Source organism: Somniosus microcephalus, unplaced genomic scaffold, assembly GCF_052327205.1.
Source record: "Somniosus microcephalus isolate GS21.2 unplaced genomic scaffold, FLI_Smic_1.0 unresolved_chr3, whole genome shotgun sequence".
Lineage (NCBI taxonomy): Eukaryota > Metazoa > Chordata > Chondrichthyes > Squaliformes > Somniosidae > Somniosus > Somniosus microcephalus.
Window position 1 is genome coordinate 67,803,985 of NW_028225181.1, and position 15,261 is coordinate 67,819,245.

The 15,261-nt window shown below is 49.9% G+C and overlaps 1 protein-coding gene and 1 pseudogene across 2 annotated transcripts in view; both read left to right on the plus strand.

The window, feature by feature from the left end:
• The window catches only part of LOC147091836 (uncharacterized), a 1,030,142-nt gene that overhangs the window by 642,937 nt on the left and 371,944 nt on the right, over nucleotides 1-15,261 (plus strand). The gene's annotated exons all lie outside the window — the stretch shown is intronic.
• The window catches only part of LOC147091856 (uncharacterized), a 57,463-nt pseudogene that overhangs the window by 17,424 nt on the left and 24,778 nt on the right, over nucleotides 1-15,261 (plus strand). The window contains exons 3-4 of the transcript XR_015075128.1: nucleotides 4,443-4,538; nucleotides 13,391-14,865. The product of XR_015075128.1 is annotated as an uncharacterized LOC147091856 (transcript). The remainder of the gene's footprint in view (nucleotides 1-4,442; nucleotides 4,539-13,390; nucleotides 14,866-15,261) is intronic.

Genomic DNA, 15,261 nt, shown 5'->3' on the forward strand with positions numbered 1-15,261 from the left:
AATTCCAAGATCAAATTTAGGTGTGGAGGTGTTTTAAATCAGCATACGCACGATGGGTCGAATGGCCTTCAGTTGTTGAATCGTAGACATTTACGGCAGTGAAGGAGGCTATTCGACCCTTCGTCTCTGCCGGCCATAGCCTTGTCGGTAGCGGCATTTCAGTACCTGTCAGTTTCTGCTCTGGGATTTATGTGGTTGTTGATTTTACTCTATATCTGTCACTTTCTGGGATCTGACTGAGAGTTACTGTGTATTTGTTAGGGTCTAGTATGTGAGTGTGTCTTTATAGCTCTCTGTCTCTGCGATGTATAGTATAGCAGGAGGCCATTCGGCCCATCGTGTCTGTGTCGGCCATAAACAATCTATAAAGCCAAATCCCACTTTACAGCTCTTAGTCCGCAGCCTTGCAGTTTACGGCACTGCTTGGATATGACCATGAACTTTTTAAAAAGCGATGAGGGTTTCTGCCTCTACAACCCATTCAGGCAAATAGTTCCTGACCCCCACCACCCTGTGGGTGAAAATAAAATCTCAACTGACGGAATGTGTGAACCTGTTCAGGAACTCTCACTCCAGCCTACGGGTCACACACTCGGTTTATCAGTAATTCGGATGATAATTAACATCATCTCCATGAGGCCCATTGAATGAATGATAAAAGTGATTTGTGAAACGATCACATTTTGGCTGATTTAAGTGTGCTAAAAAGAAGACTGATCTTGCGCTAAAATACAACCCTCGCCTCGGCCTCCCCCACACTTTTTAAACCCATGGGAAGGGCCCCTGCGAGCACCGCTCCCCCAGCGGATGCCGTTTCCTCTGGGCTCGACTGATAAGAACTACAAACACGGTCGTGGTCGCTCTTTCCCTTTGCTCTCAGTCCCGTTCGTCTACAGCGCCTGCCGACGAATTAAAAGCTTGTTTAAGGGACGAGACACTGATTTCAATCATCTTGTACTCTTGTCAAGGCCTTTCCAATTTTTTAAATTCCATTTGGGAGTCAATCCGTTTATTAATTGAGATTTTCTGCAGTGTAACAACCCAGAATGGGAGTTCTTATAGAGACCAGAACGGGGTCAGTTTGAACACTCTCTCCCTCTTTTTTCACAGATGGACTCCCAGTTCTAGCTTCACTGCCGCAGCAGCGGAGTACATCTAAGTTGTTGTCCCGTCTGAGAAGGTGTGCTTGGGGCATTGCATATAATGGTCTGGGAATCGGTGAGTGGGCAGATGATTCTCCCTCTGCTCTTGGGATGACCTTACTGACTGCAGAGGACGTGCTGGTGGCAAACACACAATCTGATTGGATAGATGAAAAAGCCAATCAGAAAGATGCAGAATAATGAAAATTGACATAATTCCTAACCAGCCATTCACAATCATTGCCTTCACCAATCCGTCATTAGCATAGGGCTTTGGGGTTGCCTATATATTCCGAGCGCGGAGCGGCTTTGCATCACTTTGTGTTTGAAATCGAGTTTGAAAATGGTTGAGGAAAAGAAGATTCAATCTAATAACCCAAAGGCGCTTTTCAGAGCCACCCACACTTTCTAGGAAAGGGCTGGTTCCTGTTCTGTCCTATGGAGCACAGATAGCCCAGAATTAATTTAATATGTTAAATCTCTGCAATTAAGCAGGGAGTTTCCTGATCAGAAATGATCCTCAGCCATTTTTGGTTATAAACAAGACACTTTGTCGATCATGTAGAGATCTAGATCCACAAACACTGCAGGGAGATTGCAATAAGCAGAAAATCAGATCAGTTATTCAATATAGAGAGAGACTGGCTTCAGAGAAAAGCAAAACTAACAGAATCTTAACCTGAGAGCAGCCATCTTTGAACACACTGTTGGGAGAGCCGAAAATAAACGAATGTTAAAAACCGAGAATGAGCGTTTGATGGGATCACCATTTCTTATCGGGGCAATAATTCCATAGGGAGAATTAAACACATTGATCCAGACATATTTTTCCCTGCTAATTAAAAAAAAATGTTTATTCATTGATGGGATGTGGGCGTCGCTGGCTGGCTAGGCCTGCATTTAGTGCCCATCCCTAATTGCCCTTGAGAAGATGGTGGTGAGCCGCCTTCTTGAACCGCTGCAGTCCATATGGTGTAGGTACACCCACAATGCTGTTAGGAAGGGAGTTCCAGGATTTTGGCCCAGCGACAGTGAAGGACCGGCGATGCAGGTCCAAGTCAGGATGGTGTGTGGCTTGGAGGGGAACTTGTAGGCGGTGATATTCCCATGCGTCTGCTGCCCTTGTCCTTCTAAGTGGTGGAGGTCGCGGGTTTGGAAGGTGCTGTTGAAGGAGCTTTGGTGCATTGCTGCAGTGCATCTTGTAGATGGTACACACTGCAGCCACGGTGCGCCGGTGGTGGAAGGAGTGAATGTTGAAGGTGCTGGATGGAGTGCCAATCAAGCGGGCTGCTTTATCCTGAATGGTGTCGAGCTTCTTGAGTGTTGTTGGAGCTGCACTCATCCAGGCAAGTGGAGAGTATTCCATCACACTCCTGACTTGTGCCTTGTAGATGGTGGAAAGGCTTTGGGGAGTCAGGAGGTGAGACACTCGCCGCAGAATTCCCAGCCTCTGGCCTGCTCTTGTAGCCACAGTCTTTATATGGCTGGTCCAGTTCAGTTTCTGATCAATGGTAACCCCCAGGATGTTGATAGTGGGGGATTCAGCGATGGTAATGCCATTGAATGTCAAGGGGAGATGGTTAGAGTCTCGCTTGTTGGAGATGGTCATTGCCTGGCACTTGTGTGGTGCAAATGTTACTTGCCACTTGTCAGCCGAAGTCTGAATGTTGTACAAGTCTTGCTGCATATGGACATGGACTGCATCAGTATCTGACGAGTCTTGAATGGTGCTGAACAGTGTGCAATCATCAGCAAACATCCCCATTTCTGACCTTATGATGGAGGGAAGGTCATTGATGAAACAGCTGAAGATGGTTGGGCCTAGGACACTGCCCTGAGGAACTCCTGCAGTGATGTCATGTGATTGAGATGAATGACGTCCAACAACCACAGCCAACTTCCTTTGTGCTAGGTATGATGCCAACCAATGGAGAGTTTTCCCCTTGATTCCCATTGACTTCAGTTTTGCTAGGGCTCCTTGATGCCATACTTGGTCAAATGCTGCCTTGATGTCAAGGGCAGTCACTCTCACCTCACCTCTTGAGTTCAACTCTTTTGTCCATGTTTGGACCAAGGCTGTAATGAGGTCAGGAGCTGAGTGGCCCTGGCGGAACCCAAACTGGGCATCAGTTAGCAGGTTATTGCTGAGTAAGTGCCGCTTGATAGCACTGTCGACGACACCTTCGATCACTTTGCTGATGATTGAGAGTAGACTGATGGGACGGTAATTGGCCGGGTCGGATTTGTCCTGCTTTTTGTGGACAGGACATACCTGGGCAGTTTTCCACATTGTCGGATAGATGCCAGTGTTGTAGCTGTACTGGAACAGCTTGGCTAGAGGCGCGGCTAGTTCGGGGTGTTGTCAGGTGTTTGCTGTATCCAGTATGCTCAACCCTTTCTTGAAATCAGGTGGAGTGAATGGAATTGGCTGGTGGAACAGGCTGGAGGGGCTGAATGGCCGCCTCCTGACAATATGCTCCGATGTAGTCCTCCCACCACTGGGAGCGATAGTGATGCGTTCGTGCGACATCGCTCTCCCGCGCATGCGCAGTGCCGCTCCTTGCACTCCGGCGCAGGCGCAGTGCCGCTCCCGTTCCCTCTCCCGCGCAGGCGCAGTGCCGCTCCCGTTCTCTCTCCCGCACAGGCGCAGTGCCGCGCCCTCGCCCCCCGCGCAGCCGCAGTGCCGCTTCCTTTCTCTCACTCCGGCGCAGGCGCAGTGCCGCTCACTTTCTCTCTCCCGCGCAGGCGCAGTGCCGCTCCACTGCCCTCCCGCGCAGGCGCAGTGCCGCTCCCCTGCTGATCATGGGTTTGCTGTGTGCTGGGCCGGGCGGTCAGTAACAGGCTGGTTGCCCGGGTTACAGGGCCCTTCTGTGCCTGTGGGAATTCGGCTCCATTCAGCACCCGGCCCGACAGCGGCTGCTCAGCCCCGAGTTTAGATCACAGCGAGGGAAGGTCACAGGGTCACCGCTCCGGTTAGTAACTCCGCACAGAAAATGGCGCATTTCCGCCCAGAGCAGTGAAAATGGGGGAGTCTCAGAAGGCCGGAAATTTACAGTGAGGAAAATCTCCAAACTAAGCACACAGCCCTCGAACTGGGGATCTGAGGAAAGGGACAAAATCAAACAAATACTCGGCCTTGAAATTGAATTATTAGTAAGCAGATTAAAAGTCTACATTACATTATTTCACGCTTTCAATATTGTTCTTATTTTCTGCTTTGCCACAATTAGATGTCCCGGTGAATGATGGTGTGATTGAGGAAGGTGCTCAGCTCAAAGTAAACAGGGATTGTAGACTGAGGAACACCAGCAGGTGAACCAACACAGGATTGTGAGTACCAACCAGAGAGAACCCTTCCGATTCAAAGAGCTTCCAGAGATCGACTGGGGGAAAAAGGTAAGAGAGGGTCTCATTGACTAAGATACACATTGGTCCTGGAGATGGACTGGGGAGAAAGGTCAGAGAGAGTCCCATTGACTCAGATACACACTGGTCCTGGAGATGGACTGGGGAGAAAGGTCAGAGAGAGTCTCATTGACTCCGATACACACTGGTCATAGAGTTATACAGCACAGAAAGAGGCCCATCGCGTCCGCGCCGGCCATCATGCCCTGTCTAATCTAATCCCATTTTCCAGCATTTGGTCCGTAGCCTTGTATGCTATGGCATTTCAAGTGCTCATCCAAATGCTTCTTGAATGTTGTGAGAGTTCCTGCCTCTACCACCCTTTCAGGCAGTGAGTTCCAGATTCCAACCACCCTCTGGGTGAAAAGTTCTTCCTCAAATCCCCTATAAACCTCCTGCCCCTTACCTTGAATCTATTCCCCCTTGTTATTGACCCCTCTACTAAGGGAAAAAGTTCCTTTCTATCTACCCTATCTATGCCCCTTATAATTTTGTGCACCTCAATCAGGTCCCCTCTCAGCCTTCTCTGCTCCAAGGAAAACAACCCCAGCCTGTCCAGTCTTTCTTCATAGCTGAAGCATTCCAGCCCAGGTAACATCCTGGTGAATCTCCTCTGCACCGTCTCCAAAGCAATCACATCCTTCCTATAGTGTGGCGATCAGAACTGTACACCGTATTCCAGCTGTGGCTTAACCAGTGTTTTGTACAGCTCCGTCATAACCTCCCTGCTCTTATATTCTATGCCTCGGCTAATGAAGGCAAGTATCCCATACGCCTTTTTAACCACCTGTTCTGCTGCCTTCAGGGATCTATGTACATGCACACCAAGGTCCCTCTGATCCTCTGTCTTTCCTAGGGTCTTACCATTCATTGTGTATTCCCTTGCCTTGTTTCTCCCTCCAAAATGCATCACCTCACACATTTCAGGGTTAAATTCCATTTCCCACTGTTCCGCCCATCTGACCAACCCATCTATATCATCCTGCAGACTGAGTCTACTCTCCTCGCTATTTACCACCCCACCAATTTTCCTGGAGATGGACTGGGGAAAAAGTTCAGAGAGTGTCTCATTGACTCAGATACACACTGGTCCTGGAGATGGACTGGGGAGAAAGGTCAGAGAGTCCCATTGACTCAGATACACACTGGTCCTGGAGATGGACTGGGGAGAAAGGTCAGAGAGAGTCCCATTGACTCAGATACACACTGGTCCTGGAGATGGATTGGGGAGAAAGGTCAGAGAGTCCCATTGACTCAGGTACTCACCCCCCCGACCCTCCCGCACTCACCCCCCCGACCCTCCCGCACTCACCCCCCCGACCCTCCCGCGCTCGCCCCCGGACCCTCCCGCGCTCGCCCCCGGACCCTCCCGCGCTCGCCCCCGGACCCTCCCGCGCTCGCCCCCGGACCCTCCCGCGCTCGCCCCCGGACCCTCCCGCGCTCGCCCCCGGACCCTCCCGCGCTCGCCCCCGGACCCTCCCGCCCTCGCCCCCGGACCCTCCCGCCCTCGCCCCCGGACCCTCCCGCCCTCGCCCCCGGACCCTCCCGCCCTCGCCCCCGGACCCTCCCGCCCTCGTCCTGATGGGGCTCTTCTCAAGTAAACCAAGCGGTGCAATAAAACACCCGCAGAATCAAGGCCCTGCTCCTGGGGAAGGTGATCAGGCCCCAGGAACCAGTACAAATGAATAAAGTCAGGGTCAAGGCCCTGCTCCTGGGGAAGTTGATCAGGCCCCAAGAACCAGTACAAGTGAAGTGACTCCTTCTCCCGGAGATTTATTAAAGGTGAATTCTCCAAGAGTTGACCAAAAATCAGGTTAGCAATATTAATCAAGGAGTCAATTTCTGCTGTAAGGAGGGATGATACCTTAGCAGGTTCCTCTAATGAGGTCATATGGGTAGAACTTAAAGACAAAACGGGGGCAAGCACTTTGCTGGGAGTGTACTATAGGCCCCCAAACAGTAAGGGGGAGATAGAGGAACAGATATGTAGGCAAATCTCAGAGAAGTGTAGAAATAATAGAGTCATAATTGTTGGGGATTTCAACTTCTCCAATATTAACTGGGATAGTCAGAGTGTGAAAGGCTTAGGGGGTGTGGAATTCTTACAGTGCATCCAGGAGAGCATTTTCAGCCAACATGTAGAAAGTCCTACAAGAGAGGGGGCGGTACTGGACTTAATTAGAGAGAATGTAGCAGGGCATGTGGTAGAAGCATTAGTAGGAAAGCATTTTGGTGACAGTGACCATAATTCGGTGAGATTTAAAGTAGTTATGGAAAAGGACAAAGATGGACCAGAAATAAAGGTTCTAAATTGGGGGAAGGTCGATTTTAATATGATAAGGCAGGATCTGGCCAAAGTGGACTGGGATCAGTTACTTGTAGGAAAATCCACATCAGAGCAGTGGGAGTCTTTCAGAAAGGAAATAGAGAGAGTACAACGCCAACATGTTCCCGTAAAGGTCAAGGGTGGGACCAACAAGCCCAGGGAACCCTGGATGTCAAGGGACATACAAGAATGGTTTAGGAAACAAAGGGAGGCTTTTGGCAGATACAAAGGACTATAAACAGAGGAAGCCCTAGAGGAGTATAGAAAGTGCAGGGGGGTGCTTAAAAAAGAAATTAGGAGAATGAAGAGGGGTCATGAAAAAACACTGGCAGGCAAAATAAAGGAAAATCCCACGGTGTTTTATTAGTATATTAAGGGCAAGAGGATAACCAGGGAAAGAGTAGAGCCCATTAGGGACCAAAGTGGCAATCTGTGTGTAGAGCCAGAAGATGTAGGTGAGGTTTTAAATTAATATTTTGCATCTGTGTTCACTATGGAGAAGGACGATGCAGGCATAGAAATCAGGCAGGGGGATTGTGATATACTTGAACAAATTAGTATTGAGAGGGAGGAGGTACTAGTGGTTTTAGCGGGCTTAAAAGTGGATAAACCCCCAGGCCCAGACGAGATGTATCCCAGGCTGCTGTGTGAGGCAAGGGAGGAGATTGCAGGGGCTCTGACACAAATTTTCAGAACCTCTCTGGCCACAGGGGAGGTGCCAGAGGACTGGAGAACAGCTACCGGAGTACCATTATTCAAGAAGGGTAGTAGTAGGGATAAACCAGGGAATTACAGGCCAGTGAGACGAACATCAGTGGTAAGGAAATTATTGGAAAAACTTCTGAGGGACAGAATTAGTCTCCACTTGGAGAGGCAAGGATTAATCAAGGATAGTCAGCATGGTTTTGTCAGGGGGAGATCATGTCTAACCAATTTGATTGAATTTTTCGATGGTGTGACTAGGTGTGTGGATGAGGGCAGTCCAGTTGATGTAGTCTACATGGACTTCAGTAAGGCTTTTGACAAAGTCCCACATGGGAGACTGGTCAAGAAGGTAAGAGCCCATGGGATCCAGGGCAATTTGGCACATTGGATCCAAAATTGGCTTAGTGGCAGGAGGCAGAGGGTGATGGTCGAAGGTTGTTTTTGTGACTGGAAGCCTGTGTCCAGTGGTGTACCACAGGGTCTGGGTCCTTTGCTGTTTGTAGTGTACATCAATGATTTAGATATGAATGTAGAAGGTATGATCAGTAAGTTCACAGATGACATGAAAATTGGTGGAGTGGCAAGGAGGGAAGCCTCAGGCTACAGGAGAATATAGCCGGGTTGGTTAGATGGGCACAACAGTGGCAAATGGAATTTAACCCTGAAAAGTGTGAGGTGATGCATTTTGGGAGGACTAACAAGGGAATACACAATGAATGGCAGAACCCTAGGAAGGACAGAGGACCAGAGGGACCTTGGTGTGCATGTACATAGATCCCTGAGGGCAGCAGGACAGCTAGATAAGGTGGTTAAAAGGGCATATGGGGTACTTGCCTTCATTAGCTGAGGCATAGAATATCAGAGCAGGGAGGTTATGATGGAGCTGTACAAAATGCTAGTTAGGCCACAGCTGGAATACTGTGTGCAGTTCTGGTTGCCACACTATAGGAAGGAAGTGATTGCATTGGAGAGGGTGCAGAGGAGATTCACCAGGGTGTTACCTGGGATGGAGCGCTTCAGCTATGAAGAGAGACTGGACAGGCTGGGGTTGTTTTCCTTAGAGCAGAGAAGGCTGAGGGGGGACCAGGTTGAGGTGTACAAAATTATAAGGGGCATAGATAGGGTAGATAGAAAGGAACTTTTCCTCTTAGTAGAGGGGTCAATAACCAGGGGTCATAGTTTCAAGTTAAGGGGCAGGAGGTTTAGAGGGTATTTGAGGAAAAGCTTTTTCACCCAGAGGGTGGTTGGAATCTGGAACTCACTGCCTGAAAGGGTGGTAGAGGCAGGAACCCTCAACATTCAAGAAGCATTTAGATGAGCACTTGAAACGCCACAGCATACAAGGCTATGGACCAAGTGCTGGAAAATGGGATTAGAATAGACAGGGCTTGATGGCCGGCGCGGACATGATGGGCCGAAGGGCCCCTTTCTGTGCTGTATAAATCTATGACTCTATGGTAGCACTCTTGCCTCTGAGGCATAAGGTTGTGGGTTCAAGTCCCACTCCAGAGACTTGAGCACAAAAATTCAGGCTGACACTCCAGTGCAGTACTGAGGCACTGTCAGAGGTGGCGTCTTTCGGATGAGACATTAAACTGAGGCCCTGTCTGCTCTCTCAGGTGGATGTAAAAGATCCCATGACACTATTTTGAGAAAGAAAGACTTGCATTTATATCGTGCTTTCATGACCAGCAGACGTCTTGAAGTGCTTTACAGCCAATGAAGTACTTTTGAGGTGTAGTCACTGTTGTAATGTGGGAAAGAGCAGGGGAAATATCCCAGGTGTCCTCGTCAATGTTTATCCCTCAATCAATGTAACAAAAGGATAATAGCAAAATACTGCGGAAGCTGGAAATCTGAAATAACAACAGGAAATGCTGGAAACACTCAGCAGGCCAGGCAACATCCGTAGAGAGAGAAACAGATTTAACAAAAAGATAGATTATCTGGTCATTATCACATTGCTGTTTGTGGAAGCTTGCTGTGCGCTATTTGACTGCCGCATTTCCTACATTACAACAGTGACTACACTTCAAAAGTACTTCATTGGCTGTAAAGCACTTTGGGACGTCCGGTGGTGGTGAAAGGCGCTATAGAAATGCAAGTCTTTCTTTCTTCACTGGTCTCACCAGGGACCTATTCTGGCTGATGGTTGATTGACAGACGATAGTCCGCGCATGCGCACAGGGAGCGGCAGTTTGGACCGAGTCCGGCACAGCGACCTCTCCCGGTCACCAAGGGCAACAACCGCGCATGCCCAGAGGACACCAACCCCCTCCCCCACTCGGAGCTGCGTCTGCACACTCAGATCCTGCCGGATGGAGTCGGCGCGGGCCATTCCGGGGAAAGGCCTTGGTGTCGGGTCCAGAGTCGCGATCGGTGGCGCAAAGTGAGTTTTCTCCGCTCCGATTGGGTGGAGAATCGCGCGGGGTGGTGGGGGAGGGGTGGAGCGGCAGAGAATAAAGCGAAACAGAAAAACCTGAGAGTCCGCGAGGCCCCGGACCGAGCGGCGTCAGTTGGACGGAGCACGTGAGCTCCTCGGGGACACGTGACCTGGGCCCAGGGCCTGATTGATGGGAGCTTCTGACCAATAGGGAGCGGGCGGGGCTGGAGGAGCGAGCCGGCGGCGGGTCCTCCAACCAATCGGGGAGCCCAAGGGGCGGGGCTAGCGCCGTCTGATTGTCTGATCCGCAGGGCAGCGAGTTTCTCCAGTCCCTTGTTCAGGGCCCGGGGCCAGGGGAGGCTGTGGGCCTTTATTCCCCTCATTGGACACAAGGCTCTTTGGCTCACAATACACTGGCTCAGGTTTTAATAGAGACTTTTTAAATTCATCAATAAAAGCAGATAAACTTCGTGCTTCTGTGGAACAAACTCTAATATTTTATAGAATCCTAGAATGGTTACAGCACAGAAGGAGGCCATTCAGCCCGTCGAGCCCGTGCCGGCTCTCTGCAAGACCACTTCAGCTAGTCCCACTCCCCGCCCTTTCCCCGTAACCCTGCAAATTTCTTTACTTCAGGTACTTATCCAATTCTCTTTTGAAAGCCATGATTGAATCTGCCTCCACCAGCCTTTCAGGCAGTGCATTCCACATCCTAACCACTCGCTGCGTAAAAAGTTTTTCCTCATGTCGCCTTTGGTTCTTCTGCCAATCACCTTAAATCTGTGTCCTCTGGTTCTCAACCCTTCCGCCAATGGGAACAGTTTCTCTCTCTCTACTCTGTCCTGACCCCTCGTGATTTTGAACACCTCTATCAAATCTCCTCTCAACTTCTCTGCTCTAAGGAGAACAACCCCAGCTTCTCCAGTCTATCCACCCAACTGAAGTCCCTCATACCTGGAACCATTCTTGTAAATCTTTTCTGCACCCTTTCTGAGGCCTTCACATCCTTCATAAAGTGCGGTGCGGACGTGCGGCCAGGGCCCCGGCACCAGGGAACCCAGGGTGCAGCGCCTCTCCGATCCGAGCCGCCGCTTCCCGGTTTCTTCAGCTGGTACCACTGAGTCTGACTCGGGACAAAGGATGACAGCCAGGCTCCCAGAATGGCCCACGGCCCTGGGGAGCATGCGCACTCTCAGCGGGGAAATCGGCGCGTTGCATAGAGCGGTTTCTCGGGCGCGGGAATTGTGGGTGCTGCGGCCGCCATTAGTCAGCGGCTGTGGGGAAGAGTTTTATTGCAGGCTGACGGAAGGTAGGTCCCTGGCCGCCTGTGTAGGTCTTTTTGTTGCTTCATTGTTGAGGATGTAACTAGTAAAATAGATAAGGGAGAACCAGTGGATGTTGTGTATTTGGACTTTCAGAAGGCTTTCGATAAGGTCCCGCATAAGAGATTAGTGTGTAAAGTTAAGGCACCTGGGATTGGGGGCAAGGTATTGACTTGGATAGAGAACTGGTTGGCAGAGAGACAGCAAAGAGTTGGAATAAACGGGTCTTTTTCCGAGTGGCAGGCAGTGACTAGTGGGGTACCGCAGGGATTGGTCCTTGGACCCCAGCTATTCACAATATATATTAATGATCTAGGCAAGGGAACTAGATGTAATATCTCCAAATTTGCAGACGACACAAAGCTGGGTGGGCGTGTGTGCTGTGAGGAGGATGCCGAGAAACTACAGGATGATTTGGACAGGTTGGGTGATTGGGCAGAAGCATGGCAGATGCAATATAACGTGGATAAATGTGAGGTTATCCACTTTGGTGGCAAAAACAGGAAGGCAGATTATTATCTGAATGGCAATAGATTGGGAGAAGAGGAAGTGCAATGAGACCTGGGTGTCCTTGTGCACCAGTCGCTGAAGGTAAGCATGCAGGTGCAGCAGGCGGTTAAGAAGGCAAATGGTATGTTGGCCTTCGTAGCGAGAGGGTTTGAGTACAGGAACAAGGATGTCTTGCTGCAGTTGTACAGGACCTTGGTGAGACCACATCTTGAGTATTGTGTGCAGTTTTGGTCGCCTTATCTGAGGAAGGATGTTCTTGCCGTGGAAAGAGTTCAACGAAGATTCACCAGGCTGATACCTGGGATGGCAGGAATGACGTATGAGGAGAGATTGGGACAATTGGGCTTGTACTCGCTGGAGTTTACAAGAATGAGAGGGGATTTCATTGAAACTTATAAAATTCTGACAGGACTGGACAGACTAGATGCAGGAAGGATGTTCCTGATGGTCGGGGAGTCCAGAACCAGGGGTCACAGTCTAAGGATACGGGGTAAGCCATTTAGGACAGAAATTAGGAGGAATTTCTTCACCCAGAGAGTGGTGAACCTGTGGAAGGCAGTAGAGGCCAATACATTAAATATATTCAAGAAGGAATTGGATATATTTCTTAAAGCTAAAGGGATCAAGGGATATGGAGAGAAAGCAGGGACCGAGTACTGAATTTGGATGATCAGCCATGATCGCATTGAATGGCGGAGCAGGCTTGAGGGGCCGAATAGCCTACTCCTGCTTCTATCTTCTGTGTTTCTATGTTTCTATGTTTCAGTTTGAGCTGGAGTGGAGATGGAGGAGAAGCTGCTGCGTTTAACCCCCAGTACTTCTGAGCCCAGGAGGACCCAACAATTTCCAATGTGAGACTGTAAAGGGAGGTGGATTCTAGGGGAGATTAGGTTGTTAAACAGACACTGTCCGTACAATGTAAAAGAGTATTGTTTTAGGAACAAGTATTTCTGTACAGGCTTTTAATCCAGTTTGCATCTACAGATTTGTTTTAATTCATTCTTGGGATGTGGGCGTAGCTCGCAAGAGCAGCAAATATTGCCAATCCCCAGTTTCCCGTTGAGAAGGGGGTGGTGAGTCGCCTTCTTGAACTACTGCAGTCCGTGTGGTGAAGGTATTCCCACAATGTTGTTCGGTAAGGAGTTCCAGGATTATGACCCAGCAACGATGAATATATCTGAGTCAGGATGATGTGTGACTTGGAGGGGAACTTGGATGTGATGGTGCTCCCATACAACAGCTGCCCTTGTCCTTCTAGGTGGTGGAGGTTGCGGGTTTTGGAGGTTCTATCAAAGTTCTGGGCGAGTTGCAGATGTATAAAGTTCCTTTCCTTCGCCCCCTCCCCCTCCCACTCCCACCTCTCTCTCCTCCCATAGAGGCCAGAGTTGTGTGTAGGCCCAGACCAGGTGGCGGATTCCCTTCCCGAAGGACATCAGTGAACCAGTTGGGTTTTTATGACAATCCAGCAGCTTTCATGGTCACTTTTTTCTGGTGCCGGCCCCACAATTGACCAGGTTCATTGAGCTCAATTTCACAACCTGCCTTTGTTTTCCTGTGGGTTGTCTCTCACGCTCCCTGTTTTAAATTAATTTTACAGGGCACTGGAAGGGGAGGATTTACAGACAGTAAGCTCAAACCAAACATCACTTCAAGATCTGACAGAGTCACTCGACTCGCCGGATCTGAATCTCACCGGCCTCTGAACATGGAAGCAAAAAGCACCATTCACAGCGGGGAGAAACCGTACACGTGTTCTGTGTGTGGACGAGGCTTCAGCAAACCCTCTGGCCTATCGAGACACAAGCGCATTCACACCGGGGAGAGGCCATTCACCTGCTCTGAGTGTGGGAAGGGATTCACTCAGTCATCCAGCCTGCTGAGACACCAGCGAGTTCACACTGGGGAGAGGCCATTCACCTGCTCTGAGTGTGGGAAGGGATTCACTCAGTCATCCAACCTGCTGACACACCAGCGAGTTCACACTGGGGAGAGGCCATTCACCTGTGAGTGTGGGAAGGGATTCACTCAGTCATCTGACCTTCAGACACACCAGCGTGTTCACACCGGGGAGAGACCGTTCACCTGCTTTGAGTGTGGGAAGGGATTCACTAATTCATCCAGCCTGCTGAATCACCAGCGAGTTCACATTGGAGAGAGACCGTTCACCTGCTCTAAGTGTGGGAAGGGATTCACTCAGTCATCCCACCTACTGAGACACCAGCGTATTCACACCGGTGAGAGACCGTTCACCTGCTCTGAATGTGGGAAGGGATTCACTCGGTTATCCCACCTACTGACACACCAGCGAGTTCACACTGGGGAGAGGCCATTCACCTGCTCTGAGTGTGGGAAGGGATTCACTCAGTCATCTGAACTACTGAGACACCAGCGTATTCACACCGGGGAGAGGCCGTTCACCTGCTCTGAGTGTGGGAAGGGATTCACTCAGTCATCCAACCTGCTGAATCATCAGCATGTTCACACTGGGGAGAGGCCATTCACCTGCTCTGAGTGTGGGAAGGGATTCACTAATTCATCCAAACTGCTGAATCACCAGCGAGTTCACACTGGGGAGAGGCAGTTCACCTGCTCCGAGTGTGGGAAAGGATTCACTAATTCATCCAACCTGCTGAATCACCAGCGAGTTCACACTGATGAGAGACCTTTTAATTGCCCGGACTGTGGGAAGTGCTTTAAAAGTTCCAGGGAACTGACATACCATCAACGTGTTCACACTGACGAGAGACCGTTCAGGTGCTCTCACTGCGGGACTGGGTTCAGGCGATCATCTGAGCTCACTGTACACCAGCGCAGTCACACTGGGGAGAGGGCGTTCACCTGCTCCGTTTGTGGGAAGGGATTCACTGAGTCATCCAACCTGCTGAAACACCAGCGCAGTCACACTGGGGAGAGGCCGTTCACCTGCTCCGTGTGAGGAAAGGGATTCACTCTGGCATCCAAACTGCTGACACGCCAACAAGTTCACACTGTAGAGAGGTCGTTCACCTGCTCTGAGTGTGGGAATGGATTCACTCAGTCATCCAACCTGCTGACACACCAGCGAGTTCACAAGTGACTGCAGGGGTTGGATTCTGCTGTTATTGCTGCTGTTAATCACATCCAGGACTGAACCATGTTCATTCTGACAGTTGGGGTTTGTTTCTGCTGATGTTAATAACCCCTATAACTGGGCTGGAGTTTAATATTCTGGATAGATGTCAAATAAACCAGCTTTGTTTTAAACACATTATTGTAGATTTTCTTCTTTCCCACCTGAGTGTTTAGCATCACCTGGCTGGAGCTCAAAGGACAATCTGGGGGAGGGTCGTACGGTGGGAACAGAACTCCAGCCTGGACACAGTCCTTCAGGGCCACACTGAGAGGGGCAAACGGCACTTTGGTTTTTCTTGTCTCTCTTCACTGACAGCAAAGTTGCCGTGCGGGTTAATCTCGAGGCATGTGAGAAAC